This window comes from Equus caballus, chromosome 5 (genome assembly GCF_041296265.1).
Source record: "Equus caballus isolate H_3958 breed thoroughbred chromosome 5, TB-T2T, whole genome shotgun sequence".
Lineage (NCBI taxonomy): Eukaryota > Metazoa > Chordata > Mammalia > Perissodactyla > Equidae > Equus > Equus caballus.
Window position 1 is genome coordinate 11139050 of NC_091688.1, and position 6976 is coordinate 11146025.

The 6976-nt window shown below is 46.7% G+C and overlaps 1 protein-coding gene across 5 annotated transcripts in view; it reads right to left on the reverse strand.

Annotated features, from left to right (window-relative positions):
• TNR (tenascin R) overlaps positions 1 to 6013 on the reverse strand; it is a 405036-nt gene extending 399023 nt beyond the window's left edge. For 3 of the 5 annotated variants that reach the window (XM_023640591.2, XM_070267731.1, XM_023640590.2), the window contains exon 1: positions 5556 to 6013. The gene's annotated coding sequence lies outside the window, so the exon portion shown is untranslated. The remainder of the gene's footprint in view (positions 1 to 5555) is intronic. The other 2 variants (XM_023640592.2, XM_005609691.4) reach the window with 2 other exon arrangements.
• Between the last annotated feature and the right edge of the window lie 963 nt (positions 6014 to 6976).

The following is a 6976-nucleotide window of genomic DNA, read 5'->3' on the forward strand; positions in this document are numbered from 1 at the left end:
AGCAGCCAAGTGGGGGAGGGCTTGGGCAGTGCCTGTTCTAAGGACATGGGTCCCTAGGAGGTCACGGCAAGAATCCGTCAAGAACTGTACTGAGTCTGTTGGCTCATTGATCCCTGACCCCACAACTCCTTCTCTCATTGTGGAGTCTCACCTTATAATAAGTAAGCTGGGAAGGACCAGGAGACAGGCCCATCAAAGATGAGAGCTGGGCTCTCCCTGTCTCCTGGTACCTCTCTGAGGTAAGACTGGGGCACTTACAGTGGGGAATAGAGGAGGGTTTAGGATCCTAGTCTACTTGAACTGTATCTTTTGAACAGTTAACAATGAGGGCCAGAGTACGCGAAACAGACCCCACTCATGTGGTTGGCGGGGGAGTGCACCTGCCCTCCTTATCCTCCTCGACTTGCCTCCAGGAAGTTACCTGCTTGGTCTTCACAGGCAAGGGGAAGAATTTCAACTCCAGAGACCAGAGTCTCCTGTTCCCACTTGGTTGGAGAGCAAAGCAGAGGGAATTGGCCAGAATTAAAGGAGGGGAAGAGGAAAAACTCAAAGGTCCATCAAGGGATTAATGGACAAACAAAATGTGGTCCAAACATACAATGGAATATTATTCAACCTTAAAAAGGAAGGAAAGCCTGACACATGCTGCAACATGGATGCACCTTGAAGACATTATGCTGAGTGAAATAAGCCAGGCACAAATATGGAATGATTCCACTTATATGTGGTACCAGGAGTAGTCAAATTCGTGGAGATGGAAAGTAAAGTGGTGGTTGCCAGGTGCTAGGGAGGAGGGGAATGGAGGGTTACTGTTTGATGGTTACAGAGTTTCAGCTTGGGAAGATGGAAACGTTCTGGACATGGATGGTGATAATGGTTGCACAACAATGTAAATATATTTAATGCCACTGAACTGTACACTTAAATAATGGTTACAATGGTAAATTTTATGTTATGTATACAAAGGAGGGAAAGAGAAGAGGGCAAGGCTGCTTAAATTCCCTTTGCCAGCTGACATAATCGTTACTTGCTGTGTATCAATAAAGTTCTAAATGTATCAATAAAGCTCTGGTCCAAAGTCCTGTTCCAAGGTAAAGATGTAGTGATGCTTATTTTTGGTTGGAAAATAGCTTTTAAACACCTCTGTTCCAGTTTCCCCTTCCCATTGAACTTGCTCTTCAGATGATACTCCAGTTACGTGGGGAATCTCATCTGATCTTTATTAACACAGCCTATAGTCAAGAGGAGGCAAAGGTGTTTCTTTGCACTTCTCCCAATTCATCTACTGGAATTGGCTTTGTGGAGATTATTCAAATTTTGCATTTCTGCACAAACTTCTGCCTAGACGTTAGTGAATCCTCACTGTGGCTGTTCCCTAACTTGCCATGACCCTGTGGCTTAGTAATGCGCTCTTGCCTCTGTGGCACCCCAGCCGGGAGAGCTGACTCAGGAAGGAGCCTTCCCATAACTGAGCCGGCTGGGTGCATTCTCTGAGGCAGGCAATCCCGCAAAGGGGCAGAGCCTGAGAAGGAGGTGCTCCGGGACAGGGAAGTAACGTCTCAGAGCAGAGGGAGGCAGAGGACATGTTTTCCCACCAAGCATGTAAGCAACTCTATGACCTACTTGGACAAATTTTGAGGTCTACTAAAGACTCCGATATACTGGTTGATCTGCTAGAAGCTCTGATTTTTCAGTTGAGGACCTCATGTTCGAATTGTGCACAAAATGCCCCATCTCTAGCCAACATTCCCTGAACACAGAGCATCTACAGATACAGAGTGAGAGAGAATTGGACAAGCAAGGTATCAGGACTGGTTATGTATGTATTGTGTGTGTACATATATATTTACCAATTACATATATATATGTGTGTGTATTTGTATATTATATATATATATTTACCAAAGTCATCAAAACCTTGTGATAACTCCTCTGTCTCTTCATTGTAAAATAGAAGAGACCCCATGCCCCAGCCTACAACTAGGGATGGGAGCAGGATGAATGGAGACATCCCTGGATGGAGCCATGATAGTATGATGGTACAAGAGTCTCTGCAAAGCATCTTCTGGTTCTAAAGCCACTCTTGAATAAGGAAGAACTGGCAGCTCCTCAGCCACAAACTTTTTGGACAGAGCTGAATTTCACGGCATAACGTCTCCTCAGTGAACTCTCCTCTCTCTTTCCCTAGTAAGCTCACATGGATATTCTTTCCTCACTTCACCCTCCTGGAGCCCATATGGGATGACTCATGCCCTGCCACCTCAATGCTGAATTCCAAGTTTTTAATAGAAATTTCAACATCATCTCCATGCGCTGTACCATCAAATAACTCAGGTTCAGCGCAGAGGTAGGGGCCTGCAGGGGCTTCCACAGTTCCTATTTGGACTTTATTGTGACTTATACACACTTGAAATAACCACTTGACTTCCCAACATCATGACCATAAACTTGGATGAAGAATGCACCCCTCCCCAACCCTGTCTGCCACCTACCCTACAGTGATAGCCTCAGACCTCTGAAATGTTCTTTTAAAAGTCTAGGTTCTACATGACACATCTATTAAGTAACACATTAAGCAATATATTTCCACTGCAAATTGGAGCAGTGGAAGCTGTGGTGAGAGAAGTCAGAAAGTGACTGGGTTTAGAGAGGGAAAGATTGATTGGAAAGAAGAACAAGGGAACTTTTTATATCTTATTTGGGGTAGTGGTCAAGTGGGTGTACACAATTGTCAAAACTTACTAATCTGAATACTTAAGATCAGTGTGTTTTCTTACATGCAAACTACACCTGAATTCTTTTTAAGTAAATTAGGGGGGAAAAAAAGGAACAGTGGCACTCACCAGGTAAAAGATGGCAACCTGTGGCTGTAGGAAATAGGGCAGGATACCAACCTTCTCCTTCCCTCCACCTTCTCCCACATCTCTTGTATTACCAGATCTCAAAGGCAGCCCATCAGAGTTGCTCCTGCTCCATGAGTAAGGGCTGGATATGAGAACATGATGGCTTTCTCTCCAAAATGCTGACCAGACATGAGGGCTAGGGCTGCCAGGGGAGTGGAGGTTTTGGATGTGGGGTGGGCTTGTGTCCAGTCTCCCACTCCTCTCCTAGGAGTTTCTGTGGCTACTCAGAGTCCAGCTCTCCTGCTCCTCAATCATCCTCCCCACATTCTGAGCCTCAGAGAACTGGATAGAGGTCTCCCAGAGAAGACTTGGAGGAGAGCAAAGTCATCAAACACCTAAAGCCAAGACATACATGGCAATCCGTCCCACAAGGGTGCCTTCAACTGGGATTTCTGGGGCAAGGTGAGTGTGGCAATCAGGTGTGTGACATCAGTTCAGCCTGGAGGCCACCAGCCTGGGGTTCTCTCTTCACAGTAAGCCCAGAGAGGTCTTCATCTGGCTCCTAGCCATCTTATTGGCTGAGAACCTAAGGCCAGCAACACCTTGAGACTCCTGGCTGATCCTCACTCTTCACCAGGGAGAAGCCAGTGCTCCACACTGAGTTCACTAAAAAGCTTCGGTTGCAAATCTATCCACTGGGGAGCAATCCATCCCTGCTCTCCCACACGTGAGCATTTATGCATTTCACAGGTGACGAGATATTAGGAGAACAGAAATTCTATTTCCACTTTTGTTACCCTCTGGCCTACCACTTTAAGTGCCTATCTGTCCCCATTTATTAAATGGGCCCAGTAATGGCACTGAGCACTTCTTTCAGAGAGAATTTAATGGCATTACTGAGATAATTACCACTACGTATGGTGACTTCAGTAATAGACAGTGGCTTTGGATAGGGTCCACTGCAAGGGCATGGATTTTTTTAAGCCTTCAGGCTTAAAATTCATGCAGAAATCTATCCATTCTCTTGTTCAAATTCGGAGATTTTAAGAATGAGAGAAGTTGGGAGAGTTGAAATATGAATGAGTCAGTGTTGGTTTCTGATGCTCTGCTTTGTCTATTTCAGTCTTTTTTCCCTACCATTACAACCTCTGACTTCACTCTTTTCCTCTCTGCATTGTACTTCCTGCCATTCTAGGGAGAGGCTGAGGTTTCTGGATCCAATGGCAAGCATTTAAAAAAAAAGACAGCGGTACCATTTCACTCAGGACTATGTTTCTTATCCAGAAGGCTCCCCAACCAGAGGCAGAGACTATTTTGTTCAGCTTAGAGGAGGGGCCCAAGGTGCTGAATTAAAAGCAAGACAGAGAGTCACCACTCAAGTTCATTGGCAGTTGGAAGGAGTGAACCCCCACACCTCTACTCTCTCCTGTCCCAACATACTTGAAGGAAGTGACCAGAACCTTAAATAGTTAGGGGCCAGTCAAAGCAAGGTTTGCTTTTACAAGAAGCGACATCTCTTTAAAATAGCCCCCTGGGATGCTGGCTCCATAGAGACTTTGAGATTGAAGGAAGTCCCCAGCACCACTTGTTGAATGGCCCCACCCAAGCAAGTGTGGCCAGGACTGAAGAAGGGTGCAGGTAGATAGTGTCTCCAAGGCAGAACCAACACAACTTCAGGGAATTATTGAACATATTTCAGAGAGGCAGGAAGCAGAGGAGCTGGAGGAGCATCTTGCAAAGAGTCATAGCAATGAAGCCTAAAGTAATGTTGAGCCCATTTGTGGAGCCTCTCAGTACTGAAGGACATAGCACTACTTCAAGCCTCCCGAGTCAGGTTTACTTCTGCTTCCCCAGACATATGGAGACAAACCTTTCTCCTGAGCTGTCTTTCACTGGCAGAAAAGGCAGAATAGACTTTGTCCTCTTTCCAACCATACATAGTCAAGGATGACAGAAAAGCAGAGGGCACTTCCTGCCTCCTTGCAAATGTAGTATAATCCACATGAGCCAGCCTCTGCAAAGCTCAAGATACTGACGCTTTCCTACCACCATGAAGTCAGGGGGACCTCAGCCCCAACCTGATGTTCACCTGTTGCACCTGGCCACTGGCCACGGATTCATACTAAGAGAGAAAGCAAAAGGTCAGATTGGGCTCTCTCCACAGCAAGAGCCCAGAGAATCCTGGGGAAATTGACATTTTAAAAATCACCTCCTCCGGAGCTGTCTCAGAAGAGCATAACTTTTAACTCTACCCCCACTCCCAACCCCCCAGACTTTCCTTGAAACACTTTCCCTCCATGATGGCCTGTTGGGAAAGAGTTAAAGAAGGTGCGTGACTAATTCCCCAAATCCTCCCTCTTATCTACATAGAAAAAGAACAGTCCTACATGGAAACACACAGAAACCCACTGGCAATTTAGCTCAGACCTCACCTGTCTTATGCAACAGCACAAACACACACACACACACACACACACACCCATAAGGCCATAGTCCACATCTACCTTTAATGAGGCAGACATAGTTTTGCACCTTTCTTTTCCCTACGCAGAAACCGGCTCGACTGGCAGCAGAGAGACAGATGTAACCTTAGTGCCAAACGCCTTGCGGGAACACACAGAGACACACAGGAGCCGATTGCATCTCATAGCTCTCCGTGGTGCTGAAATCACGCTAGCACGGAAATCGAAGGAGCAAGTGCGCTGGACTTACCGGGGCTGGGGGTGGGCGGCAGGGGAACGAGAGGAGCTTCCTGCGAAGAGAATTCTTGTCTGTTCAGGCTGGAGCCAGCTGATGCACTCACCTAGAGAACCCACCTCTCTCTTCTGTTCCCTTCCTCCTTTTCTGGGAGGAAGTGAGGAGGCTCTACGAAAGAAATGAAACCCCAGCTGGCAGGGCTAGAGTGGAAGGAGAAAGAGGAGGCAACCAAAATAAGATCAAAAAGTCAGGTGGCTTTACTCCACTAGTGGTAATTCCTTGGGTCAGGGAGGACCCCTCTTCTCTCACTCTCTGTGTCTGTGCCTTTCTCCGTCTCTGCGTGTTGAGCCAACAGCCTTAGCACAGTCGGTTCCTGCCTCTGACGTGAAAGAGACGAGGAAGCCTGGGACTGCTTTGCTGTCTCTCTCTCACGCGCTCTCTCTTTTCCCCTCTTGGTGAAATTTCAGCAGCATGATATTTTTTTTAAGCCTCCGTTTTTTCCATCCCCCTACAAGCAGCCCCCTAGTGGACAGAAAAGAAAAACATCCTGATTCCTCTTGAACAGTCTAGATTCAGACACAGGAACACTCCCTGTACCCACAAACTCTTGGGGACTGCTTCTGCACATACAGGGTCCTGTACAGCCAGCGTCTCCCCTCTGGCCAACCCAGACAGGAAGGGAGAGGGAGGTGGAGGAAGGGGGAGAAGATCCTTTGCCGATGATTGCAGAAGAATGCACTAGGATGGGGGGAGGGGTTGGGGAGACAATGTTTTGAAAGATCAGCCGTGGGGTTCCCGAGTGGTTTAAGGTCCTTGCTCAGCAGAGAAACATCTTCCAAAGAGTTAGGGTCTGCAGCCAAGTGAGCTATGTCTATACCCAGGACAACCCAGAAATTGCATGCTTAAAGAGGCAGGGGATGTAAGGAACCAGAGGGGGGTATCTAGCCAGGACCCCATCTATCACCTGAATATGGCTTTTTTGGAAAGCTGGTAATAAAAATATCTGGGAAGTCATGGCCTGAGATCATCTCAGAGATGGAGAAAGAAGTGACCTTGTTGAGCAGCCCTGGAGAACTGCAGCAGAGAAAGGCCATCAAGGGTCACTGCTCACAGGCTCCTAAGGGATACTTCACATTCTTTTAAAATATACAGTCTCACAGCCTAGTGGGAAGGGTCCTCGCACTTCCATCTACAAAGTTGAGTTCCAGTTTCAACTGCGACTCACTGGACATTTTGCTTCTTTACGGCTCAATTTCACTGTTTGTAAAATGTGGATAATGCTGCCCCCTCCCTACTGAATAGAAACGCTGAGGGATTGGAATGATAGAGACAGACAACCGCAGCTAACAGGGAATTTCAAGATAATTCTATCCAAACACCTTTCTTAGGCTTTATTCACTCTTAGCAAATAATAATAGCTAGCACTTATAGAGTAC